The sequence below is a fragment of the Embiotoca jacksoni genome, unplaced genomic scaffold (genome assembly GCF_022577435.1).
Source record: "Embiotoca jacksoni isolate LCO1_2020_lvr unplaced genomic scaffold, fEmbJac1.0.p SCAF_20, whole genome shotgun sequence".
In the NCBI taxonomy this organism is placed as follows: domain Eukaryota; kingdom Metazoa; phylum Chordata; class Actinopteri; family Embiotocidae; genus Embiotoca; species Embiotoca jacksoni.
Window position 1 is genome coordinate 9,197,012 of NW_027185341.1, and position 19,505 is coordinate 9,216,516.

The 19,505-nt window shown below is 39.0% G+C and overlaps 1 protein-coding gene across 2 annotated transcripts in view; it reads left to right on the plus strand.

Moving 5' to 3' along the window:
- The window catches only part of LOC138202276 (zinc transporter ZIP11-like), a 129,658-nt gene that overhangs the window by 94,373 nt on the left and 15,780 nt on the right, over positions 1-19,505 (plus strand). The window lies entirely within an intron of this gene.

Sequence of the window (19,505 nt, forward strand, 5' to 3'; positions counted from 1 at the left end):
AGTTGAGGAAATCTCTGTGGAAACTCTCCATGTCTTCATAGTCTCCCGGGGGGCCCTGCTCAGCAGGTTTCTTGACAGCCACTGAATTAGCAGACTGTCCAACAAGAAAAAAGCCTGTGGGTCCACAACTTTTCTCTCACAGAGAAATTCTAATCTTATTATATTTTTTTTTATTTCTTTATTCTCCTTTCTTGTTTCCTCATTTAGCTAAACAAATCAAACCAGAACCTCCCCTCATTTTCAGTTTGTAATTTCTCTCTTTAATTAAACCTGAGGCCCTTTCAGTGGTGATAATTGTTTGGACTGCCACGCTAATGAAAGTAATCAAGGAATTGAGAAAAAAAATTGATGAATCAATTTTCCAGTAGCTGAAACATTCCTATTACTATTTTAGTGTTATTTAAATTGGTACTTATGAATTCCAAGTAGGATTGATTGATAAAAAGATTTAAAAAAGTGAGGGGCACTCCACAGACTTTACACATGAAGAGCAGTATTGATTGTAGGCAGTAACACTCAGCCTGTGAAAATAACCCAAATTATGTCATCTGGGCTTAAATGCTGCATATTTGTAGCTACTGATCTGCCGTTTGGTGCAGATTTAAATATCTCACAAATTATTTGGCACAAATAAAAAAATAGATGTAGCCTCTGGGTCTGAAAAGTGAAACCAATGCAGAAGTGCCTTAAAGTGCAATACCACTGAGGGTTTACTAGAGGCTGGTTATAAAAAAAAAAAAAAAAAAACTGTCTGTCAATAGACTTCCATTCAAAAAGTGTCAACTTTTCTAATGAAATACTAAGCTAATACATTTGTTCTGCAAGTCATTATGGTGTCATTAGCTTAATTTCCTCCTTCTGATCAGTGTTCTAATGGTCCTTCTGAAAATACATCCATGATTAATTAGATATTAGGCCTCAAAGAGACGCATGTTTTGGGGCATGTCTGGTTTCATTGATCTGCTGGGCATTCAGTCAGGTTGCTAGAATAGCTCCCCTCCAAATATGGTCACTTCTGGCTCCAAAATACCAAGATGGCAACAGCCGAAATGCCAGACTCATTGCTTCTAAATGACAGCTTACAAACCAATAGGTGATTTGCCGTCTGGTATCACCAGCAGGTAGCTTTGGCTTGTCAACTATTGAGAAGATTAACTTCAGAACAAATAATGAAGATGAATAATAACACACATTATGTCCCCCTCAGGATGAACTGTAATGATCCATTACGTTTTCAACCACCATCTGGTCAAAATTTCAGTCAATGCAAATACCTGCAAGACAAAATATCTGACAAAAATACCTGCAAGACAAAATACCTGATCAAATACCTGCAAGACAAAATACCTGATCAAATACTTGCAAGACAAATGACATGCCCTTGGCTACAATTTGTGTTAAGTGCTTATTAGCAAATGTCAAAATTCAGCATGTAAGCACAGTCTTTGTGAGCAGATTAACATGCTCACATAACATCACAGCTGCTAGCTTCATAGAGGTAGTAATTAGCCCAAAAAAGGGTCGTGTTTTACAAAAGCGGCACGGCCTTAATCCGCTTACATTGGGCTTGTGCAAACATTTTTATGCTGTTGATGTGTAGTTTAAGAAATGGCAGAAATCAGTTCAAGGGAAAATGGCTACTGCAAACAATTTAAACACCACAGAATTGATTATACGTTTACAATGTTTTGTTATACAAACAATAACTTTGTTCTTTGTTGTGTATTAGGGGTTAAGGGAGTATTATATAAATCCATTTTGCTCAGCGAAAATATACATTTTATAAATTGCTGGCGTTAAATAATGACAAAGAACTTGTATAGTTGCTGAGGGTGTTTTTGTCATCTGCATGACTCATAACGCAGGACCAGAAATAACTGGAATCAGTTTGCCCAGATAAGGGTGCCATTCTCAGGTCCAACTTTTATATCATTATTTCCATTCCAATAGAGCACTACAGACATTTTGACTTGTCATAGTAGGCAAAGCACCGGTAAAATAAATGATTGCTCAGGTCCATGAAGGATTCCAATAAGACATGACATTGAACTGGCATTAGCAAAGGCAGGATTTTCCCTAAATGTAAAGCAGCGATCCTTAATACACCAGTGCTTTCTCTATTGTGATAAGTCAAAACACCTTCCGTTTAAAAAGGTATATGAAGTAAACGTTCATGGATAAATTTTGATTTTCTAACGACATGAAATGTAGACAACAATAACTGACACGGAAAAAAAAACAGGTCACATGTAGTAATTCATTCAGCAATATTTTCCTTTCTTATCTGTGTTGTTCCGTGGTTACCAATAGGTGTTTTCTATTCTGCACCGTTTTTAAAAAGGATGAAAAAACAGAGCATTAATTTAAAGAAAAATAAAGGTACAGGCAGATGGAAAGGCAGGCAGGAATATACTATAGATGAACACTTCCGATGCACTATTGGAAAAGAATCCTCTAATGACAAAATTAAATGCTTCGACCAAGTCTGCTGTGTTTACTTCCTTCTCCCGGAACTGTGGGCAACAAACACAGATGACGTTATGCTTACTGTTGTGCTTGATCTGTTTTTCTCTTCAGTTTTGATATGTTTACGTCTTCAAGTGCATATTTATTTTTAATGATGTGCAATAAGGTGACGGAACAGGCGAAAATATTTCCTCAAAAACAAAGACGAGACATCGGGGAGTTCACACAAACCCCTCCCTTGCCTGCATGTAGTCAGTTACTTGTTATTATCCGGAAACCTGTTCATTTTTCTCAGTGATATTTGCATATTTCCAGACATGTTTGCTATAAAGAGAGGAAAAACATACAGAGCTGGATGTTAAAGAGAGTGGATGAGTGGTATCTCCCTAGAATTTGCTGACTAATCAATCATATCTTGCCTTTTTTATGACCTGGGGAAACAAGAATGTAAACAAAACAATGGTATGGATGATATAGACTGTCTTTTGCTTACAAAAGCCTTAAAAATAAATCAAGAAAAAGTAAATGTAGACCTATCCGTGGATTGCATGAAAAGGACAAGAGGTTGTCTATCTTTCACTTTGCATTTTTGGATGTGGATGAGCACTTTGGGCTCCTATTGGTCAATGTTACGGAAGTTGTCTCGCAATAGGTGAAAAGTTTTGAAAAATGATTGGACATGTAAATCGCAACCCATCGGGATATCACCCATTAGATTGTAAACTTCTGTTTTGAAGCCTCCAGTCTGACATTTCAGTTGTCGCCATATTGGGGGTTTTTTTGGTGCAAGAGGTGACCATGTTTGAACGAAGTCGAAAGGAGTGGATCTGACTCATAGATCTGACTGAGAAGCCGAAGACACGCTACACCTGCCCACCTATACCAGGAACCTGACTGCCCTGCAGGCATGTCACTCAAACCTGGCCTGCCCCCACACATACCTCTCTTTGTGTGGATACATTTTCAAAAGAACCAACAGAGCACTGATGAGAAGGAGTGAATTTAGTTTATGTGGAAAAAAGATTATTGACTTGGAATTTTACGAGAGAAATTTACGCTTTTTGAATGGAAGTCTATTGAAAACAGAGGTTTTTTTTTTTAGCCACCCCCTAGTGGTCTTCAGTGGTATTGCACTTCAAGGCTCTTCTGCGTTGGCTTCACTTGTCAGAGCATCGCCAGACCCAATCTGAATAGACTCAAGGATAATGAGACCCAATCTAAAGCTCAATCAACCCAAACAGACCCCAGAAGAGAGAGAACACAAACACCTACAGAAGTATGATGCACTATCAAGTCAAAAAGCAGCAATGGTATAGCCTCATAATGTCCTACAAAGAAACATAGAAGAACCTGATTGCAAATAAAACTGGTTTGTGCACTTTAAAGATTATCAAGGTAGAGAGAGTTCCAGCTGAACTCTTTTTAGGTGTGTCGCCATAATGGAGCCTGTTGAGCGGATGGCAAGTGGGGGAGTGACCTCTCCTTAGTGTGCAAATAAGAGGAATTAACACTCTCTTCGCCCCCTCGCCTCAATCCAATCCTCTCCACTTGAAAAGCTGTGATAGAGAATTAAATCTGAAAACTACAGATGTAAACATCATCGTCTTGAAACCAGGTACAAAATTCCATGGCAACCAAGCCAATCACTGTTCTTACCTCAACCACAGAGACTAGGAGAGGAGCGGACCATCAACCTCAGGGGACTAAGGAAACATTCAAATGGGGCATTTAACCCCACAGAAATAGATGGAGGATTCATGCATCGTAACAGGGCTCATTTCTGCTCAGTTGAAATGTTTTTCTGTTTTCGGTCTCTAAGGTACCAGGTGTCCCCTGATGAAGACGCCTCATGCAGTTAGCATCAGTGTTTACTTTTGGCCAGGTTGAAAACAAATTAATTAGAACAATTAATGTAAAAATGATGGGGGGGTTTTTCGGAAAGCTGCAGGGAGCTCACACTAGTCGACCCGATAAACTCAGTTCACACTGTTTTCTGCAACTCTTTGTTTCCCTGAATCGTTTGGTCAGAGGGGAGGAGCGTAGGCCTGGAATGAGACTTACACAATAATAGCCGCATTAATTGGAAATACACCAGGTTGAAATGAACTGGAAGGCCTTTTTAAAGAGACGACAGTGAACATATAAGGTGGATAGATATTGACGTGGTGATGTCTCTGGGGAGAAGGTGTCATTATGAAGCCTAGTTGGATCAATAGCCTCTGCTGTAAGCTGTTGTGCTGTCACACTCTGTCGCTGTCTCTGTCTCACATGTTTAGTTTAATGAGAAAGGACATTTTGTTTCTCAGTGGTGGCATGAACAGTCTTATTATTGTGGTGTAGTTATTTTTTTATTATACAACTGTATGTATGCATACACGTGCATGGTACCCACATCAGGGTCAAACAGTTGCTTGGCAACAATGGCCAATGAGCATGAAAGTGTAGCTGTTTAGTCCCTGATTTTTTTTTCCTGGCTTCTCTGGCTCCCCCTGTTCTCCTCTGCTGCTCTCGCTCGCTCTCACTCTCTTTGTCCCTTTTATGGGTCCCTCGCGTTCTTTTACAGGGACTCGCTCTCACATGCTGCTGTCTGTCAGCCGACTCCTTTCTGTTCCAGTTCTCTTTGGAATCAATGAATGTCACTGGCATGAATTACGAGACAGAGGAGCTCGAAAATGTGTGTAGAATTTTCTGCATTTATATATAAATATATATATATATATATATATATAAATATATATATATATATATTAGAGCCAGGTGTTTTCAATCAGTGGGATGATAATCAGGAAATAGAAGTGTATCACAGCATGCTCCAACCTTTCAGCAGAAGTAGGCAGCTGCTTTCAACAAAGAAGGACCAATGAGCCCATTTAGTTTTGCATGGCCAGCACTGAAGAGGGACAGATATAAGATGTTGCAGCTGTGTTTGAGGATCAAGTTAAGTTTGGCTAGATGTGTAAATCGGCCATCATGAGGGAGGGAAGGTGAAAAGTTTATTTTTGTTTGCAAGTTTTTATTTCTCAGTATTTAGTGTGATGACTGAATGAATATTGGCTGAATAAATCATTTGAAAGGCAGATAATATATAGAACCGAACAGTAGCGAAGGCTCTCTGCAGCTCCTCTCACTCCACACAAAAAGCTCAGAAGGGTCCGACCTGCACAAGGATTCATCTTTAAACACAGCTCGGTGACGGCTGCTTGCTGGAGCAGATAAAAGGGCTCTGTGTTGGAGTCATGACTGTCCCCAAGAAAGGGAAACTGGGGCACCGAAAGACAAAAGAAAGAAAGCAAACCGAGGACAAACAACTGCCAAAGAATTTCTTTCAAAAGAAAGATGAGGTTTAAAATAATACCAGCAGTTTAGATTGAAAGTTTGGACTATATATTTGCATTATGTAACAAATCAATTGATATCATAAATGAATCAGGATCAGAGCTACAATGGCATATCAAACAGTATTTATCAACTAATAATGGGGCATGCATTTTTAAAATTCAAATAGTTGTTAAAGTAGAAAAAAAAATGTTTTATATGCGACTATCGTTCTTCCTTATTTCCCCTGTTTTTACCAGCGCCTGGTTGTAATGTGTTACTCCCGTCAGAAGGTGGCGGTAATGCACCTAAAAGCTGTTTGCCAGCTGCCATTAAACAACATAAGTAGAAAAAGATCAGGCTCCGGGGCTTTGCAGGTAAAACTGTGTGGCGCTGTGAGATTAGCTTCTTCGGTCTTAACAGGAGAAACATGCAAAGAATAACTGCAGCCATCAAAAAGTTCTGTGTTCGGAGGGTGCATCGATTCATGATCGAATACTTCCAAGTGACTTTTGAATAGTAATTTTGCTTGAAATGCTCATACCTACTGTCAACATTATCGAGGAAAGTTTAACATGAAGAAACACTTGGCCCTGAGTTACAAAAACAGCCAGAGTAAATGGAGCAGCAGGCACCTCCTCACCCTGATGATGTCACTGAGGTCTCTGTCAGCTCATATCGTGGCAAAAATGTTTCCAAACAGTCATTTATAGCAGTATTAACTGAGATGTTTCCTACCAACACTAGCGGCCTGTTTTTATTGTAAGCAGTCAGTATTTTTTTAAATGTAAGTTTTTTTTTTTTTTTTTTTTTTTTGTCTTATCGTTCTGGAATAATCAATAAACATGAAGGCTGTCTCAAGTGTCATCCTCCACGGAAACCTCGTTTAACCAATGTGAAGCAATTGTAGGCTGCAGTATGTTGAGAAAAGAGAGTTGAAATGTGGAGATTTTAAACTTTGCAGACTCAAGCACATATCACAGATTATCATTATTTGTTTACATGAACTATAAACAGTTCAACAATAACCACTACAGGTTTATGAGGACAGTTATTGGCTAAAATATGTGTAAAAATATTTCTGAAGATGCGTGACCGATCGAAAAGAAGGGCGCCCATACAGACTGCTTGTGTATAGGCCCAAGAAGTTTGTGCTACAACTTTACAAAGTGACACTGTCATGGTTGTGTATCTGCCAGCTTGTTTTGGAGTTCTTTTGTTCCATAAAGCGCTGCAGATTGCTCTCCACATTGTGTAAGAGTACACAGTACGCTGAGTACATTTCAAGACAAGTTGGAAACAGAAAATAACATTTCAGTTGTCATATTTTCATGATACATTTCTTGTGTCTTGTATTTGCCTGCATGCTGCTGCTGCTACAACAGGAGAAAGCAGGAGGACAATGGAACAATTGAATACAAAAATTCACGTATCTGTTGACAGTCTTGTCGCGAGGAAGAGCGCAGGTTTACTCTGCGCTGCGTCATGCGTCAGAGGGATTTGTACAAATATTGTCATACAGCATAGAGGAATAATTAACCCATGTGAAGGTGATGCAACATTGTTGTTATGGAGGCTGTGCAACAAGACTGTCCTTTAGCTTTTTGAAGCCGTTGCCCAACTTTTTGTGTGACTTTGATAAATGTTACTAAAAGAGGCCACTGGTTAATGAAGACGAAATTAGCATGATGGAGCATGAAGGAGGCTTTTAATCACAGTCTGAATATTAATTTTATAGCTCTTAACTGACTGTGGGAGGTGACATGCAAAACATGACCTATGACAAGGGTTAAAAGATAGTAATTGGACCCTTTGAAATGTGTTATTGCATCATGATTTTAGCCCATCAAACTTGTCAAAGGGGGTATTACCTGTTGAGCTTTATTGATGACAAATGGCAGCTGCAAAACCATAGAAAAACATATAAATTAAAAGGCAATGCAGTTGTGTCATCATTATTAGAATGATAAGGTGCTTAAATTGTACTAGTTTGTTTGAAAGTTTGAATTTCCTGAGTCATCCCAATTGAGTATGCCGTTTATGTCAGTATTAAGGGCGATATATCAGCTTCTGATGCTTTTTACATATTTCTGTATGTGAATCTCTGCATCCATCCTCCATCATCACAGTGGGAGCAGAGAGTGTACTGTCAGCTCTCTCTATATCTGATCTTCACACTCGTCATTTGGTGTCACCATCTGTTTATCTACCTTTTTGCTTTTTCATCTCTCCTTGAATTTCTCAACTGCTGGCAAAAGAAAGTTTCACATTATTCCATCGTGGATATGTTATATCATTTGGTCTTTTTCCGTGTTATTCTATGTTGTTGCAAGACTAAAATCCATAGTTTTCATCACTAAATTCTTCCATTTCCATGTAATAGTATTAAAGTGCAAAAGTTTCTACTGTCTTTGTGTACTGAGGTCATCTATTAGTGCACATCTTGCTAAAAAAGGAACATAAATCTTAAAAAGCCAGTTGACTGTCAGAAGTTGTTAGGCGGTTAAATGGCTTTTTAACCCTCCATTGACAGTAGATTCAAGGGGCTTTGTTTGGCCATTTCTGTAACTTTCCAAAACTGAAAATTTTATAGTAATTCATTGTTTAAGACTGTCTGAAAGTATGCGCCATAATACACTTATTAAAACAATAACTTGATATGCAGTGGGCCTAATCCTAATTCCAACAAACAAACAAACAAAACTTTAACCCTAATCCCACCAACAAACAAACACATTCAACCCTAATCCCGCCAACAAACAAACACATTCGACCCTAATCCCACCAGCAAATAACAGAAACTCTATCTCTAATCCAACCAATAAATAACAGAAACTGTAATCCTAATCCCACCAACCATCACATGACATAAACGGTATGACATAAATGGTCCAAACCTAATCACAACCAACCCAACAAAAAGAATCAAAACTCTGTCAAGCTACCAACCTAGTGAACAAAACTGTAACCCCAATCCCACTAACCAACCATGCAACCAACCAAACCAAACTCTTGCCCTTATCCCACAACCAACCAGCAAATTAAAATACACGTATAAAACACAATTTTAACCAGAGCACCTCCAAACATAGAAAATGTATACCCTAATCCCAGCAACCAACAAGACAAATTCCAATGCCAGACTAAAGAATAATCCAACTCAATTTGATGGCAGATAACTGGATTTGACAGGTGTAGCTAATAGAAATTAACAATGTTCCACTTACATTGTGCCAGTCAGCCATGTCAGTGAGCCAGCACACACAACACCCGCTACCAGAGCTGGCACACCTAAATGGAATGCAGCTGTTATTAATGTCCTTAACTACACCCGTGTTTGCCAAGTGAACATGTACATCGTCACATTAGCCCAATGAGGAGAAACAGACTAGAATTATGTCTTCCCTCTGGAGGATTTCCCTTTTTTTTTTGTCTTACTCATGATGTGCTTTTTCTTCACAGTCTAGTGAATAAGATTAGTGCCGCCAGATATTGCGTTTTAATTGCGTAAATCTGACTTGGTCAAGCCTGTATGAAGTCGTGACTTTAAGGGTTCAAGACAACAATTAAAAAGTCACATACCGCCACTGGATCAGCATATTTACTTTGGATGCCAAGATGGAGAAAATGGAAGACAAAGGATGTGGAAAAAGTTTGAGTCGGGGACAATGCGTGACCCCAAAGTGAACAAATGGCCCTTCAGAAACAGCATGGACCAAGCTTTGTCCAGCTGCTGTTCCCTTCAGTGGAAAAATGTCAGAGTGCTTTGTGTTCATGGTAATTAGTGGATATTCCTGCCAGGCTGACATAATTTGTGGGCACTGGGTTATTCGCTGTTTCGTTAGACAGTTAATCAGTACAGTGAGTGACTTTGGCTGAGGTTGGTTCTCTTTTCCAACTCTCTCCTTGGTTCTGGCTTCCTTCTCTAGTATTTCAGTATCATATTGTCAAATTGCTATACTAAAAACCAAATCTTTATTCTTGCTCTCACCCATTGACTGTATATAAAAGTGGATGGAGCTTCTGGGTCTGAAAAATTAAGTGGATGCGGAAATGCCTTAAACTGCAATATCACCGAGTGCCGCTGGACCTCAGCTCCAAAAAGCTCCGTAGACTCCCATGCAACTAGTCTCATAAAATTCAAAGTTTATAAAATGTATCCACGAGTTATCTCAGTGTTGTTAGTCACGCCTTCTTATTAGTTTTCTGGCAGTCTATCTGAAAATAATCCTGTCATTAATTCAAAAATAAGCTTCAAGAACTTTTTTTGGGGGGGACGTGTCTGTTTGATTGACAGGTGCAGTCAGGTTACAGCTGTCAGTGGGCAGGACGTCGTATCGCAGAGTTTCCAATCAGATTGAGTCAGATCGACCGCTTGCTCCTCCCCAGCTCGTCCAAATATGGTCACTTCCGGCTCCGAACTAGCAAGATGGAGTCGACCAAATTACAAACTCAAGGCTTCATAATGTCCGTTCACAAAACAATGAGTGAAATCACTGGTGGTTGCCGCTTGCTCTCACCATAAGAGCAGCAACATCTGATACACCTTTTCTTTTCTCCCCATTACTTTCTTCTCACTCTAACCCACACGACTCCCCAATTCCCCATCTGTCTTTATCCACCTTTGTTTCTCCTGCTTTCATCTCTCACATAAATCCATTTTTCTTCCTCATCTGTCCTTTTCTCCCACCTAGTTGGTACACATTTTCTCTGAATTTCATTAATGTCTGTGTTAAGACCAATCTCACCTGTCCCTCGATGGTCATTCATGACTGACAAGATCCGTAACAGCCACATTCAGGCCATGTAAAGCACCATTAGCTTCTCTACTGCTGATAATGTCAGCAATCAGTGCCTTCCACCGCCTGACTAACCATAATAGATGGAGGCTGTCAAACCAAATACCAGTGATTTATTTTCCCCACATCCTTCCTTTTACCTTTCATGGTTTTCATGGTCTGTGCAGTTTTTAATGTCCAAATACTGGTGTACTTGTGCTGTAGTAAAATTGTTGGCAGGCCATCTTTGTAGATACAGAACTGCGAATGTACAACAATGAGAAGACTTGATGAGAAATGACCTTCAGCCTGACTCATGTGCCCCAGACCTGCTCAGTGGTCAGCGGTAGACGCTCTGATTTCACGTGGCAGCTGGTGAAAGAGAGTGAGTGTGCTTTGTCAGTTTTGACAGTGGAATAAAGTCAATAAGGTATAAGTCAACATCCAGATACTGACTTTAAACTCAGTTGCAATGCCAATAGCCTAGTTGTCAAAGCATGGCCTATGTATCAAAAAGTTTGCCAATTTTGCTACCCCCATGACACTTGAGAAACCTCCTGAGGAAGCACGTGATGTGGCTGAAATAGCTTCCGGGTCTGACAAGTGAGGCCAATGCAGAAGGGCCTTGAACTGCAATACTACCGAGGGCCACTAGGGGCTGGCTCTAAAAAGGCTCTGACTCTATAGACTCCCATTCAACTTCCCTCATGAAGTTCAAAGTTAAAACATTTTTCTTTATTTTGTCATTCTCTAAAGTCACTCCTTCTTATTACTTTTCTGGTAGTACATCTGAAAATAATCCCTTCATTGATTCGATATTAGGCCTCAAAGAGAGGTATGTCTGGGGGCGTGTCTGTTTGATTGACAGGCCTGTGGTGCAAGAATAAAAAGTTGAATAAAATTGAGTAAAAGAATAGACCAAGCAGTAAAGTAGACCAAAATATACAAAAAATTAGACAAATAAATAATAAAGTTCAATTACAAATTTTATAAAAATAACTACTTTCCTTTGGACAAAATAAAGTAGCACAATCCAACCAAAATATACAACTAAATACACATTCAAATGAATAAAGTTCCATTAAAAATGAGACAAAACACAAAGAATAAAAGATATACCAAGTTGTACCAAGAATCTACAAATAAATTGACTGCCTGAATAAATTTTAAAAAAACAAGATTCATTGTCACTTTCTTCAAAACACTTTTGCAGCTGCTCCCTTTTTTGCCTGATTCACCTTGTAGCTTGTCAGTGCAGAGGGCTCCAGCAAATGGATTTGCAGCAAAAAGACAGTTGGTGTAACTACATCTGTCATCTGGCTAGGGCCGCAGCAGTTAATCATACCTGTGGAAGTGCACACTCCAGGTTAGTTTGCAGCATGTATTTTTCTGTTTTTTCACAAACAAAAGATCTGAAAAAAGATGTATTAATTGGTTGCAGCCGTAAGTACCTTCCAGACTTGTAAAATCGTTTGCAAATAAACCGCTGTGCAATATTCAGGCATCTGATAAGCCTTCAGATTCCGGGATCTGTAACTCAAATAGACCTTTTTCAGAATAGATATTTGGACTTGTCACAGTAGGGGAAGCACATGTGAAATCAATGGTAGCTCTGTTCCAATACGTTTCCCAGCTTTCGTTATTACAACAAGGACTTTGCTGTAACATGACAAAATGTCTCTCTTAAAAAAAAAAAGAAGTCTTACCAGCACCTGACTCTCCCAACTTGCGCTATTCTTAACACTCTTTAATCATTGAAATAGTTCAGGAGTCAGATCGCTGTGAAAAGCAGTGAGTTGACATCTTTCCTTTGTCACATTATTTACATTTTTCTGACTCCGTGTTCCTGCAGCCACTGTGACTGGCTGGTGCATTAGTGCAGGGCACATTTGAGGCTCCTAAATAAAAAGTAATCAGTCACACAGTGGTACACTGTTTGTTGTTTATTAGCAGAGTGACATTGTAACAGATGCTGAGGCAGCTGTTGCTATTGACCACTCGAGGAGATGAAAAATGACAAGAGGGGATTTAAGCTGAGTGGGAGATGTGTGGAAGGTCTGGTGTGTTCAGTAGACGTGTCAGTGTGAGAGAGCACGTACACACTGCAAGACGGCAGATGACCCCCTAACTAATAACTGGATATGTTTATTTACAGATAGTTTTATCCAAAATAGTCAAACTCACAAAAATGCAGTGTGTAGGTTGAATGGCTGTTTGGATGAATACAGGAAATGATGCATTGCACTTTTCTTTTTGTTAATATTAACAAAACACATTTTGCTGGGACTGCCGCACAGGTTTTTTATTATTATTATTATTTTCTTACAAAACAAACAAAAACAATATATCTTCTATTGGAGATCAAAAAGCAACAGAACGTTTTCTTTGGATTGCCACAGACCTTCTCTGTGGTAAAGCGACTGCTGGTGTTCATGGCTTTCCACCATCTGAGGAGGGAATAAAGCTGTACTCGGTCGTCATAGTCGTATATCCGGGTTTTTGTTTTTCTCCATTTCTTCTTTTGCAGTCATTTGTTTTGTGTCTTTGAATTGCAGACTCTAAACGATCAGAGATTAGAAAGTGGAAATCACTGCATGTCTTTGGGGAAGTATCTTGTGCAATGAAGAGTTCATCTCACAATTCGGTGTGTTTTTACCAAGCAGGAACTAACATTGACATCACCCATTGGTTTGTGAACTGCCGTTTTAAAGCCTTGAGTTTGACTTTACGGTCGTTGCAATCTTGCAAATTTTGAGCAGTTTGGAGCCAGAAGTGACCGTACGTGGACGACCTGCAGAGGAGCAAGCAGTCGATCTGACTTGATCTGATTGGACACCCAATGAAAATATGTCCCGCCCACAGATAGTGGAAACCTGACTGCCCCACGGGCCTGTCAATCAAATAGACGCCACCAAAAACACAACTTTTTGAGGCCTACCTTCTCATTAATTATAAGATTATTTTCAAATGGACTGCCGGTAAACAAAAAATAAGAATTGACTTTACTTGAAAAAATGTATTGACTTCTCATTTTACAGAAGTTGAATGGACGTCTGTGGAGCCAAAGGCTTTTTGTAGTCAACCCTTAGTGGCCCTTGGTGGTATTGCACTTTATGGCATTTACGCATTGGTCTAATTTTTGTGACTCAGAAGCTACATTCACTTTTATGTACAATCTATGGCTTTTACTAATCAGCCTGTGCCCGTACAAAAAACAAAAATGAATATTATTGTCATTTTATGTCAAGAACTAGAACATGTGCTGACTTCTTGACACAATTTGCATTTTGCATTCTTGCTTTATCCTGTCATGTCTTGTCTGTTCTTCAATGCATCTTCTGTGCTCTATTGTTGTGCATACATTTATAAAGATGAACAAGGCAGAGGCAATGCCACTAATGTAGACAGAGATGGAATCAGTTTTTGTAAGCAGGCATGTATTTAATGGATCCGTAAATAATTCCACACATTGAAATGGTTTTACTTCACATTAGGAGACAAACAAGAGGAACTTTTTACTTTGCATTATTCCCATAACTGTGGTACTAAGGTGCAGTGGAGTAAAAAAAAAAAAAGAAGAAGAATGATTGAAGTGTCAACAAGCCAAATAAGGGATGAAAGATTTACATATTTCTTTTTTTTTTAATTTTTTTTTTTTAAGTAGAAATCACAACCGGCATTGACAGACAGGAGGCAACAGAGAGGGGATGACGCAAGGGATGAATCTGACTGCCAGACTGCAGCATAGAGATAAAACAGAAAGGTAAAAGAGACTGAGGCAGTGTTTGTGGGTGGAAGAGGTAGAAGTGGGGAAATTAAAGAGAGTGGAAATGAAGGCAGGTGTTTGGTTACAAAACGCTATTATTAAGAAAACAAGTCAACGATGGAAGACCACATCCAGATGTTACTCAAATTTAAAATAACCAAGTCATAAAATAGTCGGTGGCCGGTTTGCCTTTCAAAGACAACGTGTGCGTCTCTATGTGAGTGTTCCAAGGTCACTGAGAGCATTGGGAGACTTCCACTGCAGAAAGATAATCATCTCAATGAAGTGTTTCCACCCACCTGTCAGTCAATGTAACTGGCTTCTCTGCTAGGTGCTCGGGGAGACTGAAAAATATGCTCTAATGAGATGTGTGTGTGTGTGTGAGTGTGTGTGTCGACGGCAAAGTGTACCTCCTATCTCCAAGGATGAGGCAATCGAAGCCGAAATCTTCACAAAGCTATAACACTCACAGGAAAATAAAATCTACCATAAATCTGAGCCGCCAACTGGGAAGTAGTGTTAGGATGTGTCCAAGGATTTTATTTTTATTTGTATTTTTTATTTTCGATCTGATATCTCCCTCCTGGAATTACAGATCACATTGACATGTCAACATAAGACAGAAACACTGTCTGATTAATGAAATGCAAAATCATTAGTTGTGTTTGCCCTCTTCCCATCAGGCTATAACCCATGATCTGGAAGTTTTTCAGTAACAAATGAAGGGGATTACAATTTCATTTTTAGTTACTACTCCTGGTAATGTACAGTCTTACCAAGAGGTTGATGGAGGAGTATTGTAGTTTCCTTTCCTGCATTAAGTAACCAGACTGCCACAGTTCCTGTACAGAAGCATTAATTAACAATAAGATGCACCGACCTTGAAATGAACTGAGCCATAGCTTTGGTTAAGTGTAAAAGTTATGTGTTAAGTCATGTTTTGTGAGTTTATGACATTTTAACATTGGCAGTCCATGTTCCTTAAACTCAACATCTAAATCCTTTGTTCTTATACAAATGTATTTTTTGGAAATAAAAATAAATACCTGTGCCACAAAGTGTAATTGATTAAAGCTTTAGAGTACTTATCAACCAAATAATTCCAGTAAACAGAGGGACTACACTGAGAAACTAAAGAAGAAAACGTAAAGTTCTACCTCTGACCTATCAGTGTGGAGTTGCAATGTGAAATCATCATCAACTTTCAAATTGTTCTGTAGTTCTCAAGTGAGTTATTTGTAAAACTAGACGCTGGTGTATTTGCAGTCTATAAAGTGCTTGAAAATAGCTTTCGTGAAAGAGGCTTGAGGACTCCAAAAGCTGACACGACATTCCTTTAATCACAGAAAAGCATTGTCCCTGGAAAATGTACTTTTTGTTCGTGCTCACCCACCTTTTCTTCATCTCATTTTGTCTTTCTCTATTTCGTTTCTGTCATTTCGTTCCTGCTTAATTGCAGTAGCTCTGCTTTAACATCGGAAAGTGAAAATAAAAATCATCCTGACATGCGTTGAAAAAAAAAATCGGATTTTTATATCTGATAGATTTGTAATATGTATGTGTGTGTATGTGTCTTGCACACAAAGCAGGTATTTCTGGTCAAAACTTAATGCTCAGTGTTTAACTTCACACACTGATGCTGATATGAAACTGTGTGTTTGTAGGTTCTTAAAGTGACATACTTAGAATGCCTTTGGGTCAGGTACCCCAAATGATCTTGCTATCTGACTTTCGTGTGCTGGCACTAGAACCTGCTTTCACTTTTTATCAAGCTTTTCAAGAAAGCTTTTTTAACTATGCCAGTAGCTTGACTCAAGAAAAGGCAGCATTAATCATGGACTGCCATGCGGGGCGATGAGGTTCAAATCGAAGAGTTGAAACGATTACTTTTTTGTTTTGTTTTTGTTCCTAAACCTAACCATGTGTTTTTATACTTCAATCTAATCAAAGTTGTCATTTGTCCCAACCATGTGGTTTTGTACATCGTTTTGTTTTCCTATAAATCGCTTGAGGCCGAGGCGTGTAATAAACAGCCGCGGAGCAGCGGCAGGCGGCAATATCAAGTTCTGCTGTAGTGGACGGGTGTGTCTATTTGCTGTGTGTATAACCGGGTTGCATATATTTACGCAGTAAATTTGGGTCTGGTAATATCAGGCTAACCCAGAACCGTTATCCAATCAGAATTTGTGCTTAGGTTTATAACCAAATATCCTCAAAATTAGCCTGACGTTATATCATCATTATGTTTTTGTTGGTTTTTCATCCTTGTTTTTCTAGCTTGGCGTATTTGTGAATATATACCAAGATGTTTACAACTGTCTGGCTTTTCAGTGGACTGTAAAGTACTTTTTATTTTCATTCCAAGTCTATGAATGCCAAGTTAATATGCATGTTCTTGTTGAGAACTGCCAGGTTTTTGGAGAGAGTGAATAGTCATAACAAGCACTTACATCTGAATATTATCAGCAGCCAAGTTTCTTTCCATCGTCAGCTTCAAGTAACGTTTAGAAATGTACACCCATTCTTCATCCTTGGTGTTTTTCCATGTCAATCTTTTTTTCTTTTTCTGTTCAAGACTGTAAACAGCTAAATTCAATCCGAGCATTCGAGTTCAAGACGATGCAAATTACACTATATTCAGATCCATTTCTAACTCAGTAGCTCTTTGATTCTGGAGTTGGACTGTGGTGGTTATATTTTGCATTAAAAGAGCCTTGAAGGATGGATGAAAATAGATGAACTTATATTAAGAAAGGTCCTGTTTTGGCTCATTGAATTTTGGGCCAATTGGACTAAAAGACTGTTGCAAAGACTGTTTCTCTGCCAGAATAACTATAGCTTCAATTTCAAATATTTCATATCACACAGCGATGTCTGGCTTTTTTATTTCACCCTGAATCAATGGCCATAAAAGGAGGCTAATGATAGCCCTGACTGGTCAATGCATTTCTATTTCATACATACATACTAGCCACCAATGTAATGTAGGGTTTATTTCATGTTTTTCTCTCTGGAGGTTTCATTCTTAAGATTTTCTATTACATTATAACACGTTAGTTATAAGTCGTTTTCTTGGCGAGTTGCATCTGAAAGTCCGCCTGACTGACCTTTTATTGCTGCATATCACCTCTCCTGGTTTTGTCCTTTTGCTCTGCTGACCAAGAGAAACTGGAATATTAAAATGACTGCGGTACAATACACTAATTGGGTTAAGACAGCTCTGTATTACTGGCTTCAGGTAGGGTGAAAGACTAGTCATGTTTTTATCAAAATGCCACTTCAAACAAGTATAATTTTCAAACCTCCAGAGCCCGGACCTAATTTGCAGTTACATAACTAAGACTAGCTTATAGAGCAGACATTTTTACCACATTTAATAATTAACAACTGTTGCTGGCTAATTTCCTTAGCTGCTAATGTTAATTTTGTCAATTAGTGTGATGGACTGTCTCACATATGGAATGTTTTAGCTACACATTTATTCATAGAGCGATTTGATATTACGATGCTGATGCAGCTCTCTGACTTTCCAACCAGTTTAACTACTGACCCTGATTTCTGAAAAATACAGTGTACAGAACAGGGGGTGGGACATCATGAAGAATCAAGTCCTACAGCAATTATCACTTTTTGACAAGGGTATGAACACACAACCCTGTGGTTCAGTGGTTCGATAAGTTCAACTGAAGAGAAAAAGACTTTATAAACGTCCACTGGCTAAGGGTAGAACCAGAGCACCCCCCGAGCAATAGTCCAAATCCATTGACCTTTACACGCTCGATAATTCCAATTTACAGCCACCTACATGGCTGGTGGTCCAACCGTCTCAAAGAGGAGACTATTGGAACGCACTAATACAGGTCAATTGCATGTGTTTGAGTATGTGAGACCGAAACCAAGAGAGGGATGTGTGAGGAGGTAGAAGAGGGAAAGAGAGAGATGGAAGGACACAGTGAGTAGGATAAACAAGCTGCAGGAAGAAGAGTAAAGATTATGAAATATGGTGTGTTCAACAAGGATGATCCATCTATTTTTAGTTGTAGCCAATTAGCAGATTGAGACATTTTTAAAAGCAGGAATTGTGACTTCATTTCAACTAGTTATTGATAAATCTCCAAGTAAGTACAGAATAAAGATGATTTAATTTTCTGAGAAGCAGCAAGATTGATATCTTGGGTGATTACCCGGCTGTTATTTGCTGTGCAGTGCTGCTTCCTTCTGCAGTGTGTGGGAACGGTCATACAACTCAACTCAAATGAACAAACAGATCATTATATCTCCTAAATAGTGACTGCTGGTTTGCATTATTATAAATGGCTGAAATTAATACTAATTTTACCAATGGATCCCGTCATGTGAAAGGTGTCTGGTTGTGCTCACACTGTAGTGACACACTAACAGTGAATTAAAACCTTCCTCAGTGGCTTCATCTGTAAAATCTTTTTAGAAAAAACATGCTTGAAAGTGGACCAACACTGATGTTTTTAGGTGTCTGTGGTTCATAAGGACATGAGTAAGCACTGCAGACTGACTCAGCCACTTCTTGCCATCTCTCATGACATTTCATGAGAAGAACAGACGGATAATTTAAACCATCTTCAGCGTGCTCATCTCGAGGCAGTCTCCTTTGGGAGGGGACGTGTAAAATATTAAAACATTGCACCATTTAGTCAGCTAATTACCATGACGCTCATTATGAATGTCCCCATCGCTTCCATTTATTTGATGTGTTGTTTTTTTCCTGCAATATTTAAGCTTTTTTATGTCAACTCAGTGTAATTTGCTTTGTCTATGTAGCCTCCAGCACAGGGTTTGTGCTAATTAGATAGTCAGGGGCCGTTAACTTTGTTTTCATGTTGTAACAGATATTGTATGCTGATAATTGGACTGATATAGGGACAAACCAGGGACATTGTTTTATTAGCGCATATTGTATCTCCTTGTGATTCAGGCTGTAGATATGACTGTAGATATGACTTCAGTGATTGCGGTGCTAATCAGATTTGAAGCAGCCAGCGGAGGTACCTGGTCCAATGAATTTGAGTTTGATTTAAAACGTCTTGCTGGTGAGTGTTTGCTGAGTGCTTTTGCTTCTCAGGCCGTTTCATTGCAGAACAGAAAACCAGGTGACGGGATGACAAGTGCATTTTTACTGCTGATTGTTTAAAGAACTTCATCAA